This window comes from Tachyglossus aculeatus, chromosome 2, assembly GCF_015852505.1.
Source record: "Tachyglossus aculeatus isolate mTacAcu1 chromosome 2, mTacAcu1.pri, whole genome shotgun sequence".
Taxonomy (NCBI): Eukaryota; Metazoa; Chordata; class Mammalia; order Monotremata; family Tachyglossidae; genus Tachyglossus; species Tachyglossus aculeatus.
The window spans coordinates 86,829,860-86,848,896 of record NC_052067.1 but is presented as its reverse complement, the minus strand read 5'-3'; the positions used below and the strand labels follow the sequence as shown (position 1 = coordinate 86,848,896).

General features: G+C 43.1%; 1 protein-coding gene across 29 annotated transcripts in view; it reads right to left on the bottom strand.

The window, feature by feature from the left end:
• Positions 1 to 19,037, bottom strand: part of EPB41L2 (erythrocyte membrane protein band 4.1 like 2) — a 242,657-nt gene that overhangs the window by 199,481 nt on the left and 24,139 nt on the right. The window lies entirely within an intron of this gene.

The window sequence follows — 19,037 nt, the reverse complement described above, 5'->3', positions numbered from 1 at the left end:
AACCTCCAGGGGGAGAATACATACATATAACTCAGTGCTTGGCACATAGTAAGCACTTAACAAATACCAACATTATCATTATTATTATTATTATTATTATTATTATAACTCCAGGATGGAGCGACATTTGGCTGTCGATACATCCTGGATTAGCTGGGGCAGTCCCAAAAATTTGTAGGATGGTCCAGGCAATTTTAGACAGAAATATACAGGTCCTAGAACTAGGGTGCCTGGATAAAACAGATTTTTTTTGCACTGACACCCAGTACTTTTGTTCACTTGAATGCTCGGACTTTCACTCGGAGTTGGAGCATGTTCCATTTAGGTCTCACAGCATCCTGGAATTTGCTGTTTAGGACTTAAAGCCAAGTAAACATAAATCTATCAAGAGGAATCAGACTGCCTCAAGCAGAATAGATTTACTATGGATAAAACATTTGACACATCTGAATCAATTTTAAATTCATTAGACACATAGTGCTCTCTTTCTAATACCTTCATTCAACTATTTATTGAATGCTTGCTGTGTGCACAGCACTGTACTAAGCGCTTATCTGTGAGGTCAGCGTTGCAGCAATTTAAAATTTGACCTTTCCATTTCATAGAATGGGCTGGCTGGTCAACTGCTGTTACATACCTGACTACAATGACATTCACTCAATTTCCACTTTTTTTCCATTAATCATTCTGGATTTCTACTTTTCACTGCTCTGAACACTTCAGCTCAAATCAACAGCAGTTTCTTCCCATGAGGGATGATGAAAATGCGTAGGAATTATTTTTCTAGCCTCAATCATTTGCTGAAATTGTTTGTTTTCAATGTTTAACTGGCCTTTCTATAAACTTTAAAGTGATCCAATACACATCCTTCAGTGAAGAACCATCTCATGCCTTTCCCAGTTAACTCACATTCAAAAATCCTTTTCCGCTTCACAATATATGAGTCTTAACATTTAGCATCTTGATTTTGAATCAGCAAAAATGGTAAAAGATGGCTTGTCTCTCCTGTAATTTGATTGTATTTTTCATTTGTATATGCAAGCCTTTGTCAGGTTATCATTCTTTCCTAACAAGTGATTAAATATGGAACAACCCACCATCTCCAGCTAAGGCACTTAAAACACAAAAATTCACTGACTCATAAAAGCCTCTCAAATGACATTTTGCAACCCATAGAATGCATTCCCTCGGGCTGAAGAAACTATTTAAGTTCAACAGCATTGTGCCATCACGTTCTCCTGCATCAAGAGGAGGAGAATTGAGAGTTTTAACTGAGCAAGTCTGGCCTGTACTCAAGAGTCACAGCAAAATACCCCAAGAAGAGAGAGGAGGGCTGCAAGAGTCCAGAAAATATCAATCAGATTTACTGAGAGCTTACTGTGTGCAGAGCACTGTACTAAGCACTTGGGAGAGAATAATATAACAATGTGGGTAGACATGTACCCTGCCCACAATGAGCTTACAGTCTACAGGAAGAGTAGGGAAGGAGGAATAGGTGGTAATCCTCAAGGGACCAGAAAAACTAAGAAGTGAGCCCAAAGAGACCATAAGAGTTGGGGTATGTGAACAAGAGAGAGAATAGCTAGCAAGGAAAAGTTGAAAAGGGACAGAAAAAAGGAGGTCTTGAACAACCATCTTGAATTGCCCCAAAATTCTTTGCATGTTTCAGCTATTTTTGACAATATTAGTTTTATATCCCATAATATGCAAGACTTTTTCCAAAATAAATCTTTCCCTTGGCATTTTTAATCACTGCAGTCCATCTTCATTTCAGTAGTTGAAAACTCGAGTTGTCAACTCATAGTCGAAGCCTACTGGGCACTTACTCCATGCAGAGCACAGCTGGTAGACATCCCTGCCCTCAAGGAGTTAACAACTTAACAGGGGAGAGGGACACTAAAAGTTCAGGTAAAAGTAAAAAATAGAGTATGAGATATATACATAATTGCTTTGGTGGGGGGGAGGCAGTGGGGGAAGAGGAGTAATGAGGAAGGGAAAAAATACCTCAGTCCCTACCTCACCACTGACAGATTATTGTTAGAGCTCAAAGGTCTCCGAAATGGAGTGGCATCTGCTGTAAAAGGAATAGGTCGGGCACCTGCGCCCACTTCCTGCTGCGGGATCCAAATTACACCACAGGCAAGCATCAAGACTTGATTGGTGAAGAAGAGCTATATATATTCAGAGTAGCTTTTAGCTTCACTACTGTGCAAGAGTGGTACACTAAAGGGATTTGATTGAAGATAGCCACCGTCAAAGAGATGGGTTACTTAGTACTTCACTTTGCCAAAACAAAATGATAGGATATACCTCTCACACCATTGTTTTGTGTCAGGGTTTTTTCTTGAGCAGTTTAGGACAATGCTTCTAAATGTACCAACACAACGTTAATTAATGGTACCCCTACTAGCCCCTTGGATAGATACGGGGGTTTTGTGAATGTTTATGAAGAGGAAGGGCAGTGAGATTTTATTCTTGTTGATCTGTAGCTACTGTCTTCTCTCAGATTGTGGAATCCTCAAGGGTAAGAATTGAATCGGTTTCATTTATTCTACTGCAGCACTTACATTAAGTCTGGTTTTTCCAATGGATGGTCTAGTTTTCACCTGGACTGTCCTCTGACCAGTATGGATCTATAACTGGTCACTTTTACAACTGGTATTTTCATTTTCAGGGCCAGGCCAACCTCCAGAACATATGCAGTGTGGTCTAGTGGAAAAAGCAGAAGCCTGGGCATCAGAGGACCTGAGTTCTAATCTTAACTCTGCCACTTGCCTGCTTTTTTACTTTAGGCAAGTTATTTCACTTTTTTTGTCTCAGTTTCCTCATCTGTAAAATGGGCAAAGCCTGTCCTCCCTCCTAACAGACCGTGAGCCTGATAAGGGCCGGGAAAGTGTCTGACAATTATCTTGTATTTACCCCTGCTCTTAGCACAGTACTTGACGCATAGTAAGCACTCCACGCTTAAAACATACCATTGTTATTAGTATTACACTGCCACTGAGTTTCATGACTCAGAGGCGATACCCAAGTTAACACAGTCCTGAGAAGGAAATGCAATGGTTCTGGAGCAAATGTCCCCAGGGAAACACTCTAGATTCAAGTGAATTCTGCTGGAGTTGGGCAGATAGAGCACGGGCCTGGGAGAAGGACCCAGATTCTAATTCCAGCTCTGCTACGTTTCTGCTGTGTGACCTTGGGCAAGTCACTTAATTTCTCTGTGCCTCAGTTCCCCATCTGTAAAATGGGGATTAAAAGTGTGAGCCCCACATGGGACAACCTGATTACCCTGTATCTACCCCAGTGCTTAGAACACTGCTTGGCACATAGTAAGTGCTTAACAAATACCACAATTATTATTAAATGGCATCCATATGACATTACACTGTGCTGCATTCCAGTGTGATGTCACCTGAGTCTCAATGCCAATATTCCCAATAATAATCAATGTAAAAGACCACATTATAGTCACCATTGAGTTAAGGGAAATTCATGGTTTAGGAGGCAGATGGTTCTGAGGCACCTCCTTTTCTGACATTTCGCTATACAATTTCCCATACCATTGTTATGTCCACTATCAGAGTGTATTATATTTTTGCCAGGCATTGCTATTTGATTTTATTCAACAGTGTAAACTTCCAAAAACACATAGAACAGTTCAGTAAGGCTGAAGACAATGCTGGGAAGGTAACAGTACTTAAGTCCTATTAAATGCTAAGCACTGTACTAAGCAGTGGGATAGATACAAGATCATTCATTCAATCATATTAAGTGCTTACTGTATGCAGAGCGCTGAACTAAGCACTGGGAAAGAACAATACATACAACAATGAACAATGACAACCCCTGCCCACAATGAGATCACAGTCTTGATGGGGAGAGACAGACATCAATACAAATCAGACAGTCCTTTGTCCCATATGGTGTTCACAGCCTAAGCAGCAGCAAGTACAAGTATTTAATTCCCATTTTACAGATGAAGAAAGAGGTCCAGAGAAGTGAAGTGACTTACCCAAGCAAGTTGCAGAGCCAAGATTAGAACCTAGCTTCTCTGACTTAACTAATGCCACAAGCATCCTACACTGAAACTATGCGTGCCTCAGTTAGACCCATTAAATCAGACTCACATTGTGGGGAAAAACATTCAGAACCTGAATGTCACATCTTTATGGAGTTGTAGCTATTCTAAAATGTTCTCTGAAAGTTTAATCGCCAGGTTAATTAAAAATCCCTAGCAATGTTCCATTCCCCAAGGAAAAGGTAGGACAGTTAGAAGCTGTACACTAAATCACAACCACACCAAATACTATTTCCTACTCTGTGCATATGGCTCATTGTTATTTTCTCCTCCAGCAGCCTGGTCATGCATTATTGCTAACTAATGATGTAGTTGATTCCTCAGAATGACAGACTGTTTCAGGGGACAATAAAGTTATCCATGGAGGCCAACTAAACAGATAAACACATGCATATCTCAACATACCCTTCTTCACTGGTCGTGTCTACAGAAACTATGGCACCAGAAAAGTAATAACAGAAGTACTGTGACAAATTAAATCAGCTTATGTAACTTAATTTGTTATCAACTATTCAAATAGGTATGGACAAACATTAAAAATGAATACTAGAATTTTGACTTCTGGATCCCACATCTTGGTCTCTGGAGAAAATAGAAAAGTGATATTAATACCACTCAGGTCACATTTCACCTAAAATTCAGTAAGCTTAAAAAAAAATCTGCAGTTCATAAAAGGACTTTCATTTCATTTTCCTGGTAGCAGTTCCTCTACTTGCTCTTCTAAGGGGACACTTTTCTCAAGTGCTTACCTCATTCTATTCAATCATTTTCTTAATTTGAATTAAGATACTGTGAAACATTTATACATAATAGCTCAACAAGACTCAACTTGTAATAATGCACTTGTAGACAAACAATTATATGAATACAACCCAGAATCTTAAAAAATCAATTAAATGGGGTTTGCTGGGAACTGCAACAAGTTCTACAACCTCAACACTTTAAAACTTCAAAACGGATGGCCAGCCACATTAAAATCTTGCCAGGTGGGCTTACCCCTCACTAGTGGGTGAAATGGGAGGAAGAAGGAAGAGATTAAAGGAGGAAAAAGGTAGTGGCACAGAGCGAGAGTCAGGAAGCGAACCCAAGATCAGAAGTTTAGAGGAGGGGGTTTCTGTGGTTCTGGTAGTCAGAAGGACCTGGGTTCTAATCCCGACTCCCCCATATGTCTGCTATGTGACCTTGGGAAAGTCACTTCACTTTTCTATGCCTTAGTTACTTCATCTGTAAAATGGGGATTAAGACTGTGAGCCCCACGTGGGACAGGGACTGAGTCCAACCTGATTAGCTTGTATCTTCTAGACTGTGAGCCTACTGTTGGGTAGGGACCGTCTTTATATGTTGCTAACTTGTACTTCCCAAGCGCTTAGTACAGTGCTCTGCACACAGTAAGCGCTCAATACAACTGAGTGAATGAATGAATCTACCCCAAGGATTAGAACAGTGCCTGGCACATAGTACTTAATACCATTTAAAAAAAAAAATCTCATGCAATTTCCTTTGTTTTCCTTTGAACTCCTTATCTTCCCTCCCAAACCCTGCCCTCTCCCTAACTTTCCCATCACTGTTAACGGCACTACCATCCTTCCCATCTCACAAGCCCGCAATCTTGGTCTCATCTTCGACTCTGCTCTCTCGTTCACCCCTCACATCCAATCCGTCACCAAAAACTGCTGCTCTCACCTCCGCAACATTGCCAAGATCCGCCCTTTCCTCTCCATCCAAACCGCTACCCTACTGGTTCACTCTCTCATCCTATCCCGACTGGATTACTGCATCAGCCTCCTCTCTGATCTCCCATCCTCCTGTCTCTCCCCACTTCAATCTACACTTCATGCTGCTGCCCAGATCATCTTTGTGCAGAAACGCTCTGGGCATGTTACTCCCCTCCTCAAAAATCTCCAGTGGCTACCAATCAACCTACGCATCAGGCAAAAACTCCTCACTCTCGGCTTCAAGGCTCTCCATCACCTCACCCCCTCCTACCTCACCTCCCTTCTTTCCTTCTCCAGCCCAGCCCGCACCCTCCGCTCCTCTGCCGCTAGCCTCCTCACTGTGCCTCGTTCTCGCCTGTCCCGCCGTCGACCCCCGGCCCACGTCCTCCCCCTGGCCTGGAATGCCCTCCCTCCACACAACCGCCAAGCTAGCTCTTTTCCTCCCTTCAAAGCCCTACGGAGAGCTCACCTCCTCCAGGAGGCCTTCCTAGATTGGGCCCCCCATTCCTCTCCCCCTCCCCATCCCCCCCACCCTACATCCTTCCCCTCCCCACGGCACCTGTAAATGTTTGTACAGATTACTCTATTTGTTTTACTTGTACATATTTACTATTCTATTTATTTTATTTTGTTAATATGTTTTCTTTTGTTGTCTGTCTCCCCCTTCTAGACTGTGAGCCCACTGTTGGGTAGGGACCATCTCTATATGTTGCCAAGTTGTACGTCCCAAGTGCTTAGTACAGTGCTCTGCACACAGTAAGCACTCAATAAATACGATTGAATGAATGAATGAACTGGCAAGGTACATAAAGACTAGACGGTAAGCTCATTGTAGAGACTGCAAGCTCATTGTGGGCAGGGGAATGTGTCTGTTTGTTGTTGCATTGTACTCTCCCAAGCACTTAGTTCAGTGCTCTGCACACAGTATGTGCTCAATAAATACAATTGAATGAATGAAAGAGTCCCAAGAGGCACAACACAACCTAGGCGAGTTTATGGGCTGCTCTGCCTGCCATCTCTTGACTTTAAAATCCCCAGCCTGTGGGATCAGCTAATGATAATAATAATAATAATGGCATTTGTTAAGTGCTTACTATGTGCCAAGCACTGTTCTAAGCACTGGGGTAGATACTGGGTTATCAAAATTGTCCCACATGGGGCTCAGTCTTAATCCCCTTTTTACAGAGGAGGTAACTGAGGCACAGAGAAGTTAAGTGTCTTGTCCAAAGTCAAACATCTGACAAATGGCAGAGCCGGAATTAGAACCTACGACCTCTGACTCCCAAGCCCGTGCTTTTTCCACTAAGCCACGCTGCTTCTCTAATGTAGATGCATAGGCCTGAGAAAATTATGTGCACAGAACATGTCTGCTAATTCTGTTGTACTGTACTCTGAAGTGCTTAGTACAGTGAAGCAGTGTGGTTCAGTGGAAAGAGCATGGGCTTTGGAGTCAGAGGTTATGGGTTCGAATTCCAGCTCCGCCACATGTCTGCTGTGTGACATTGGGCAAGTCACTTAACTTCTCTGAGCCTCAGTTACCTCATCTGTAAAATGGGGATTAAGACTGTGAGCCCCACATGGGACAACCTGATCACCTTGTATCCCCCGCAGCGCTTAGAACTGTGTTTTGCACATAGTAAGTGCTTAACAAATGCCATTATTATTATTACTACAGTGTTCTGCATATAGTAAGCGCTCAATAAATACCACTGATTGATTAAGTTACTTGGCTTCATGACCAATCCTGGCCAAAGTCAGAACTTGGAAGGCAGGGATCGGATCTGAATCTTTTACTTCTATTGCATTCCCCAAACACATGCTACAGAGCTCTGCCTACATAAAAGGCGTTCAATCAAGTCTGATGTTGGTGAGGACTGGAACTCTCCAAATTTAGCTGCTTAATTTTCAGTCAACCAAATCTCTACAGAGATCTAAATACTCACTGAAATTCAAATCAAAATGAACTTGAGGAAGACTTTAAACCCTCACTGATAAATAGTGGACACAATTTGAATTCATTCTATCATATTTACTGAACGCTTACTGTGTGAAGAGTATTGTACTAAGCGCTTAGAATGGGAAAAAAAATTGATGGCAGAAGGTTTATTCCTAATCATTAGTTATGGAGTTTATTAAACACTTATTATATGCCAAGCCAAGCACTGTTCTAAGCATTGGGATAGATACAAGATTCTCAGTTTGGACATAGTCCCTCTCTCACATAGCACTCACAGTCTAGGAGGGAGGGAGGAAGATTTAATCCTCATTTTACAGATCAGGAAACAAGCACAGAAGCAAGACCTTGACTTGCCCAAGGTCACAGCAGACAAATGGCCGAGCCAGGATTATAACCTAGGTCCTCTGACTTCCAGGTCTGTGTGCTCTTTCTACTAAGCCAGGCTGTTTCTCAACCATCTCATTAGGATGGATGTACAAGGTAGCATTTAACCCAGATTCTCCGCAAACCCCACTGCCACTGTTGTGAGCCCCATGGGGGACAGGAACTGCGTCCAACCTGATTACCTTGTCTCTACCCCATTACTTAGAGAAGTACTTGGCACATAGTAAGCGCTTAAATACCGCAATTATTAAGGGCTTAGCCCGGTAAGTGCTCAATAAATATCAGTGAATGATTACAATTCCAGGTTGAAGGAACCACTGGTTTGACAGCAGTGGTATTACCAATGCCCTGATGCTCCTAAGACTTGGCCAAAGTTTTCAACCACAAATAAATATGGACTCCAAACTTGCAAGTTTTTCCTCAGAGCGCAGTCTTTCTCCCATAATGGAGAGGACTTTGGTCATGAAAATAAGGGAGTGCCGGAAAACTTGTCAACATTCAAATGCTGAGCTCAAATGTCACACACCACCCAGTATTCCTTCAGGAGGAAGAGGATGTTCCCACCTAACACACACTGTTCAACTTCAGACATTTACTTTGACGGGGTGTGGGTAAAGAAAGGAAGAGGAAGTCAGCAGACATCTGCTTAAACTATATGGCCAGTTTCAACTGGGAGCATGACATTTTGGTAAACAGGTCTGAAGTCAACAGAGTCAGTCAAGAAAAGCTGCTGCTAGAACCCACAGATATTGCCAGTTGGAAATGTGCACCCTGACAGGATGTTTATAATTGGTGGAAGGCAGATCAAAGTAAATACATCTGCCGCTGGAAAGGAGTGCTATTCCACTGGGTATCTGAAGACCTGGGAGTTAGGGTTGGCTACAGCCCTGGTTAGTGTTGCATCTGTGTGAAAGTGAGGGGTACATACAGTTGGTCATAATAAGAGAAAATGAGCACCAACAGTCCTGAATGCTTTTAGGAGAATGTACTCTGAAAAGCTGCTCTTCAGGAATGGAGGTTCTAACCCCAGGCCTGCCCCTTGCCTGCTGGGTGACCCTGGGCAACATCACTTCACTTCTCTGTTCCTCATTTACCTCATCTATAAAATGGGGATTGAGACACATCCAAGCCGTCACCAAAACCTGCCGGTCTCAGCTCCGCAACATTGCCAAGATCTGCCCTTTCCTCTCCATCCAAACCGCTACCCTGCTCATTCAAGCTCTCTTCCTATCCCGTCTGGACTACTGCATCAGCCTTCTCTCTGATCTCCCATCCTCATGTCTCTCCCCACTTCAATCCATACTTCACGCTGCTGCCTGGATTGTCTTTGTCCAGAAATGCTCTGGGCATGGTACTCCCCTCCTCAAAAATCTCCAGTGGCTACCAATTAATCTGCGCATCAGGCAGAAATTCCTCACCCTCGGCTTCAAGGCTCTCCATCACCTCGCCCCCTCCTACTTCACCTCCCTTCTCTCCTTCTACTGCCCAGCCCGCACCCTCCGCTCCTCCACCACTAATCTCCTCACCGTGCCTCGTTCTCGCCCGTCTCGCCGTCGACCCCAAGCCCACGTCATCCCCCGGGCCTGGAATGCACTCCTTCCGCCCATCCGCCAAGCTAGCTCTCTTCCTCCCTTCAAGGCCCTACTGAGAGCTCATCTCCTCCAGGAGGCCTTCCCAGACTGAGCCCCCTCCTTCCCCTCTCCATCTCCCCGTTTTACCTCCTTCCCTTCCCCACAGCACCTGTATATATGTATATGTTTGTACATATTTATTACTCTATTTATTTATTTATTTTACTGTACATATCTATTCTATTTATTTTATTTTGTTAATATGTTTAGTTTTGTTCTGTCTCCCCCTTCTAGACTGTGAGCCCACTGTTGGGTAGGAACTGTCTCTATATGTTGCCAACTTGTACTTCCCAAGCGCTTAGTACAGTGCTCTGCACACAGTAAGCGCTCAATAAATACGATTGACTGATTGATTGAGACTGAACTTTGACCTTTCCCTGAAGAAAGGTACTATGAAATACAGGATGGTTTCTGTATTATATTATATTATATCATTCCAGGAGTTACAATCCAGCGTAATTTTCTGATGAGGGGGTGGGGGTAACTGTGGGAGACAGGGGGCTATTATAGAACCTTATTGGATCACCTAGGATCCGTTGTACTTCCCAAGCACTTAATACAGTGCTCTGCACACAGTAAGCGCTCAATAAATACGATTGAATGAATGAATGAACTATGAGCCCCACGTGGGATAGGGACTGTGTTCAACCCAATTTGTTTGCACCCACCCCAGCACCAAGCACACAGTAAGTGTTTAACAAGTACCATAATTATTATCAATTATTATTACTGAGGTAAGCCAGAATTGCCAACTTCCAAAGCATTTCTCCAATTCTTGGAGAAGTGGCCTTTATCCTTACAAAATGAAGATATCATCAAAAGTGCTACTATGACATAGCTTAGGTAGAGGCAGAGGGAGAGGAACAGGGATGGGGTGAGACCAGGCATCTGCTAGAAATCATAGCTGAAGCAAGGAGCCTCATGTTGTAAATAAAACACAGTGCCTAAACAGCCATCCAACCATCCAGCTCCTCTAGCAGCACAACCAGGAGAAGCAGCATGGCCTAGTGCAAAAAGCATAAGCCTCAGAGTCAGAAGGACCTGGGTTCTATCCCATCTCCACCAACTGTCTGCTATGTGACCTTGGGCCAGAGAAGCAGCATGGCTCAGTGGAAAGAGCACAAGCTCTGGAGTCAGAGGTCATGGGTTCATATGCCAGCTCCGCCAACTGTCAGTTGTGTGACTCTGGGCAAGTCACTTAACTTCTTTGTGCCTCAGTTACCTCATCTGTAAAATGGGGATTAAGACTGTGAGCCCCCTGATCACCTTGTAACCTCCCCAATGCTTATAACAGTGCTTTGCACATAGTAAGCACTTAATAAATGCCATTATTATTATTATTATTCTCTGTGCCTCAGTTACCTCATCTATAAAATGGGGATTAAGACTGTGAGCCCAGTGAGGGGCAGGGACTGAGTCCAATCCAATTACCTTGTATCTACCCCAGCAAATACTACAGTGTCTAGCACACGGTAAGTACTTAAATACCACAATTATTATTATTTTTTATTAAGCACAAATGCTCAATAGCTACCACTGACTGATCAATCAGACTATCCTTATCTCTGCCTCTGCCATTGTTCTGGGGCTAAAATTAGCCCCAGCACTACTAATCATTCAATGGTGTTTACTGAGCGCTACTGTGTGCAGAGCATCATACTAAGTGTTTGGAGAAGTACAATATAACAATGTTCATAGTCATGTTCCCTGTCCCTAAAGAGCTTATGGTCTAGAGAGAAAAATACATTGGGAGGTAGGGGAACATGTCAATTCTGGGCAGGTTGGAAAGATACAAACATGGGTCATGGGGATCCACTACGCTCCACTGCTTCCAGTTTCACTCTGTGACCTTGAACCAGCCCTGGCTAAGGATGCAAATCTCATTTTGACCATCAAGAATGACTATAAGCTCATTGTGGGCAGGGAATATATCTGTTTATTTTTATATTGTACTCTGCCAAGTGTGTAATATAGTGCTTTGCACACACCAAGCGCTCAATAAATACAACTGAATGAATGTTTTCCTCAACTCACAGTTAAGGAAAATTGACTGCTAAATTGGGCAGCTTCCAAGTCAGAATATATTAACCCAAATGCTCCACTGAAAATACAGAGGACTGAGTTATGGATTTGGAGAAGACGTTACAAAACGGGGCACCCAATTCTCAAACTCCTGTTCCCTAAGCGTGCTCGCCAAAACTACCTCAAGAGGTATCCCAGGGGGCAGAGAAGACAAAAAGGGATATGCCCAAGTAGTTTACAGCTTTCACTTTCCCCATGCCTCCAACTCAACTGCGCTCACACCAACAGAAATAGAGCTGTAAAGGCGTTTGGCTCAAATAGCCCCAATCGCTCCAAGGAATACGAGAGAAAACATCTTTCCAAAGGAGTAATCCAAGATACCCTAAAGGCAGATCTTCTAGCTCTTCTGAGAAATTTAGGGAATTATGACTAGGGAGTTCCAAAATGAATTTACTGATCCAGGGTCGGCGTGTTACAGTGAACGGAGCCAAGAAGCGCTTTCGACATGTCAATTGGCAGGAAGCTATCACAGCCTTGCCCTATAAGAATGTGTCAGATCGATGGTGCCGCAAAGAATGATGGTGTGAGGGGGTGTAATTCTGGAAATATACAGTGGAAAATAAGCCTATTAAAAATGGAGTGAATTGATTTCACATTTTTTAGGTGGAAATGAAACCTACAAAATCCTTCCCACAGTTCTGGAGGTGAAAACTTGTTTTTCTGATTGAGCAGTAACTGCAGTTTTCTAACATCAGAGACTGATCACCAATGTATTACAACTCTGGCTATTTGAGGGATCAGTCTGAACAGGAAATAGTGCTGAAGCCAAACCCTTAGTTTACTTTAAAATTCATTTATTCCATAGTATTTATTGAGTGCTTATAGTGTGCAGAGCACTGTACTAAGCGTTTGGGAGAGGACAACAATAAGCAGACACATTCCCTGCCCAAAACAAGTTTACAGTCTAGAGTGATGAGCTTACAGTCTACAAAGAGTTTACAGTCTAGAGTGATGCTCATGTACGTCTCAAGCAACCTATTGCAATAAGTGTCTTATTTCCTAAATCTTCATTTGTTTCTTGAGCTATAATCCTAGAGATCAGAAGAAAGTCACAAGAATTAAAGGCTTGAATCCCTTCTGTGTCACCTATTTATTAATCCTTTTTGTTCAATGCTTTACTATACATTTTCACTTCCTAAAGGCTTTTTAAAGCTTTTATATTACAAAATAAATGTATTTAATTGCATTATATGAACACTAGTATTTTTCACGCAAGGGAATCCAAGAACCACAACTCCTCTGTTAAGACAGAATTCAATCGGGCAATCCTAAAAGTGACCAAAATTACAACTGAGAATTTGTTAATGCTCTGACTGGAAAAGGACAAATCAACTCTGCCATTAACATCTGGGAAAATTGATAAAGAACTTGATTCACTAATCGGTTCTGTAATGTTGGAGCTTTAATAAACCTAGTTCCCATCAGAAAAATCACCATGCCATTCTAGGTCATGGGTTCAAATCCCAGGTTAGCCACTTGTCAGCTGTGAACTTGGGCAAGCCACTTAACTTCTCTGTGCCTCAATTACCTCATCTGTAAAATGGGGATTAAGATGGGGATTAACCCTTGTATCCTCCCCAGTGCTTGGAACAGTGCTTTGCACATAGTAAGTGCTTAAAAAATACCATTATTAATTAAAAAACTTCTCTCTTTAATAATAATAATGATGACATTTATTAAGCACTTACTATGTGCAAAGCACTGTTCTAAGCACTGGGGAAGTTACAAGGGGATCAGGTTGTCCCACTGGGGGCTCGCAGTCTTAACCTCCATTTTGCAGATGAGGGAACTGAAGCACAGAGAAGTTAAGTGACTTGTCCAAAGTCACACAGCTGACAATTGGCAGAGCTGGGATTTGAACCCATGACCTCTGACTCCAAAGCCCGTGCTCTTTCCACTGAACCACGCTGCTTCTCTTTCTCTCCCCATCCCCCCTCGCTCCCTCTCTCTCCTCTTTCCTCCCAATGCCCACACCCCCCCACCCCACCCCCAGCCCCACTAAGGGATCATGCATTTTGTTAAAGAAAAAATGACTGCATTACTTCAAATGAATTGAAATGGAATTTCAAAAACTAGAATATAAATATTTTACTGGGTTTTAAACTTAACTCTTTCTGTATTCTGGGGGCTGCCTTTCATTCCTGGAAAGGCCCTGCTTTAACAAGAATAAACAATGTTTTATTTTAGTAAGTCTGGAATGCAGCTGTATTATTTGTACCAGTGCCCATATTTCAATAAGTGCCTTTACTTAAAAATTGGCAATTCACAGCCTCCCCATTAACTCTGAAAACACAAGGAAAAGGAAGAGCAGTAACCATTGTGGAAATGAAAACCTACTGCCTCATCCCAAAAGCAAATGCAGTTTCTAACATACATACACTGTGAGGAAATAAAGAGCCTACGAACATTAATGTTTACAGAAATGCCGAGCTGATGACACCACCAGCGGGGAAGCTGACCAAGATATAATACTGTTCCATTACGTGCCTGTCCTCCACGAGTTTTTTGTTTAACTCTTGGTGAATCTCCTGCTGCTTCCGCAAAAAAGGAGGAAATCAAAGGCCTGCAGGAAACAAGGCAGCAACTTATTGATCTCACAGTACAAAGTTGACACTACCTAGGAGTCCTTGGTCACCTTGTGTAAAGTAAGAGTCAAAGGTTGGGCTCCAAACCTCTTCTGATTTCCTAGGCGGATGCATACTTTGGAGGTTCTCCACGTGGATTAGAAGAGGCTATCTTGGACTATCTACTCCCACTCCTGTCTCGGATTACTCCTTCCTACTACAACCCAACCGGCCTATTTCGCTCCTCTAATGCTTTCTCACTGTACCTCATATCTCTGTATCTTCCTGCCGATCTCTCACCCACATCCAGTCTATGCCCTGGAATGCCCTCCCTTTTTTTTTTTTTTACATATGACAGACAATTACTATGCCCCACTTCAAAGCCTTATTGAAGGCACATCTCCACCAGGAGGTCTTCCCTCCTTTCCTCTTCTCCCATCCTTTCTGCATCGCCATGCCTTTCTCCCTTTATTTATCCCCTCTCCCAGCCCCAAAGCATGTATGTACATGTCTGTTTATTTATATTAATGTCTCTCTTCCCCTCTAAACTGTAAGCTCGTTGTGGGCAGGGAATGAGTCTGTCGTATTGCTACACTGTACTCTACCAGGCGCTTAGTTCAGTGCTCTGCAAATGGTAAGCGCTCAATAAATACGATCAACTATCTCACCATCCTTCTCTAAGCAGCCCCAAGGAAACCACACACAAGCACCAAAAGTCACCCAACCTCAGTGTGGCTCTTGGTAATAACAACTGTGGTATTTAAGTGTTTACTATGTGCAAAGCACTTTTCTAAGCACTGGGGCAGATACAAGCAAATAAGATTGGGTGCAGGCCCTGTGCCACATGGAGATCCCAGTCTAAGCAGAAAGGAGAACAGCTACTGAGCCAGAGCCAGTGGCTGGCAGTAGGCCAGGGTCGAAGGTTCAGGGTTCAATGGCCAACACCCCAAGGCAGCAGCTGAGAATATGGTGAGCCCAATGGCCCCTACTGCCTACCTTCTCCATTTGTCCCCACCCTTCTATGCTGAAGGACACCACAAAGTCCCTGTTAACAAGCACCCTTGGCTTAATGGAAAGAGCACAGGCTTGGGAGTCAGAGGATGTGGGTTCTAAACCCACCTCCACCACTTGCCTGCTGTGTGACCTTGGGGAGTCATTTAACTTCCCTGTGTCTCAGTTACTTCATCTGCAAAATGGGGATTAAAAGTGTGAGCCCACATGTGACTACTTGATTACCTTGTATCTACCCCCAGTGCTTGGCACATAGTAAGCACTTAAATACCATAATTATTACTATTATTATTGGGTTGACAGCCAAGCTGGAACTATTCACACCATTAAGACACATGGAGTTTAACTGTATTTTGGTTTCCCATCCTCCAAAATATTCCAAAGCCATTCCAGGAGTGGGGCTTCAAGAGCAGAGTGTCTGTTCTCCCCTCCCCCAAGACAGATGGAAGCACTTAAAGCAAATTATGTGAAGCAAATAACACTGAACTACAAATTACAGGAAAGCTGTCTGGTATGGTCTATTCCCAAAAGACAGGTAATGGAAAGGATGGAAGGCGGGAGGGGGGTAGAAACAGTGTAGGGGGAGGAGAAGGGCCAGCTAACTACAGGGTGACCGTTTGCACACAGGACCCAAGCTGTGCACCAGATCAGTATGGTGTCGGCCTTCTGGGGGACATACTGTCATTACAGCCAACAAAAATGGATGGATCCTTCCAACAAACAACCAAAAATACTTCCATATGGAGAATTCCGCGTAATAGGGTCAAGCTTGAAACTCAAAAAGGAAGTCCTCCTTACTAAGAGGGGACAAACTAGTTCAAACTTTTATGTCTCCTAACTACAGACAGAACTGAGGCATTCTTTTTCAAGGAGAAAGCTTTGGTATTATTTCACTGAAGATTGTTTCTGGGGGCCCCTAGAGAGTGAGTCTACCATAGGTGGTGATCTAAACCCTCAAGGGAAGCACACAAGTTCAGTTAAAGGCATAAAACAACTCTGAATGCCTCCCAGGCCCCAGGTCGTTTTAAGCATAAATCAAACCCAAGGACTGTTTCGCCACGTGCCTCATGGTACTACGTCATTGTACTACTTCATTCAATATAATTTAGATCACCTGTTTCAAATAAATACTTTTTGAAACAAAAATCAGTTCTGATATATTTCAACCATTCTTTTTCCATCTTCCCCAACATAAGTTCAGTCGCTGGATAATTTTGTGCAAGCCATCAGAATATTATATGGCATGCACAGGTTTTTAGGCAACTTGCTTGGAAAGATACAGGATATCATGATTCCACAGTAATTAGGAACACTCTGGGCACACCCAATTACTTTTTATGGGAGACCTATCAAGGCTGCCTCAAAGCTTACTTGTATACCATCATTGGAGATGGAATTCTGGGCTGGATGGACTACTGTTCTGTTCCACCATGGCCTAGGTTATGGTCTTGAGTCAATTTAAAATGTAAAATTAAGGAATCATCTGAAGAGAAAGCTTTCAAAGTTATGTGAAAATACTTTATCCCTCCCCCAATTTTTTTTTTCCCCCTCCACAGGCACAATCCCCACCCACCCCGCACCTGGCCTCTTTCAGCGTGGTTCGATGCTCTCTACTGGTCCCTCTACTGTTCTCCTGTATTCTCTTTTTACTTAACCCTTAACTTTTTTTTATTTCTTTATATGAATGTCTGTCTCCCTCTCTAGACTGTAAGCTCAATGTGGGCAGGTACCATGTCGACCAATTAGACCAAAGAGTCTAACTGTACTCTCCCCAATGCTTAGCACAGTACTCTGCACAAAGTAAGTCCTCAATAAATACCACTGATTGCTTGCTCAGGGCCCCTCTTCAGCAACTCATCCTTAAGAGTAATTTAAGTTGAGCAGTTTATCCCCAATCTTCCTCACATCCTCCCCCACCAAATGTGGTTCAAGAAATGGTAGAGTCCAGACTTCCTGACCAAGGGAAAAGGCTCTGAGCATCAAGCTGTCGAATGTGTCAAACAGACTTACAATGTCAAAGTGCCTACAGAATAAAAGTGAATCTCTCCCACCTTCTGGCTCCAATCCTCATCCTTCTTCCACTTAAAAAAACATGGGGTACCATTTCTCTGAGTTCGCATCCTAAGAAGATGATGTCACTCAAATGAGTCAGATTGGTAACAGCAGCCAGAGTTTGTATTCATCCTTACTCCTGATGCATATCTTGCTGGGCACTGAAGTGCTAAGAAGCCCAGCAAGAAGCAGAAGAACACAAAGTAGTTCCAGTATCCCCCACTCAAACTCTGAACCACAGTAACTGGATGCCCGTTGTTGGGTAGGGACCATCTCTACATGTTGCCAATTTGTACTTCCCAAGCACTTAGTACAGTGCTCTGCATACAGTAAGCGCTCAATAAATATAATTGAATGCATGAATGAATGATGAGGCCCCTACCTGGACATCTTTACCACTAAAACCTGTTAGGCTTTGAGCTTTGCCTTACGTTGCTTTTGGGTTTCTTTTGTTGGCATTTTTCCAAGACCACACAGCAGACAAATAGAGGACCTGGGTTCTAATCCTGACTCTGCCGACTCCCAAGCCCGTGCTCTTTCCACTAGGCCATGCTGCTTCTCTCGGTGTCTGGCATTTTTATTTTAAGCACTGAGGATCCCTCCACCTCAACTCCTGCCACAGAATTCTGTAACTTGGAAGCAATGCCCTTGTCAAGAAGGATTCATTCATTCAATCAATCATATTAAGTGCTTAGTACAGCGCTCTGCACACATTAAGTGCTCAGTAAATACGACAATGAAGAAGGATCTGGAGAGGGAATCAAAAAGTTCTGAAGCAGATGAGTGGAGGGAGGGGAAATGTCCTAGGCTCTGGGGTACTTCTTCAAAATGTTGTGTGTATCATTGTGCTACGCTATATGCCCAATGTAATATCACACACGCCTCAGTGGCCAATTCTCTCAAGAGCCATCAGTAGCGAACATTTGATTTCTCCCTTCACCTGCTCCTGTGGCTATTCCTTCTATAAGAGGATGTTCCCTTTGGGTATCTATCATCCACCCTCATCAAATCTGCCCCGCCCCTCTTGCCCTAATCCCAGGATAAAGAATAGGTAATTTCCTAGGCTTCAAATCCACATTCAAGTCTAATGCTCACTCCTGCTAATGAATTCTTTGACATCGATACGATAAATATTTTACTGTAGATGATCTGATGCAAGCACTGGGTGGAGCCTTCACATAAATTTGTGGCAGAAATCCCCTATCCATGGGGCCCCCCTTCCCAACTCAAACCTAAATTCTTTGGCAGTGTCCTGGGAAATGATGTCAAAATTAGGAACGTATAGAAATATAGCATCCTCCCCCATTTCTCATCACCGCTGCATCATCACTCCCTTAGAAAGACTTAGAAAAGTCTTTCAGCCACTCAACATCCTCATTAAAAACAGCTGTCATTAAGTGTCATTTTGTATTATGCAAAAGCATAGCAAATGACAATGCTGCCTTGTGCTTTCCTTACAGTTGGACATGGGGAAGAATAAACTAAACAAGGTTTGCTTGACAACAAACCACTCTGAATCGGTCTTCCAAGGAAAAGAACACACCCCAAATCATGACAACTAGC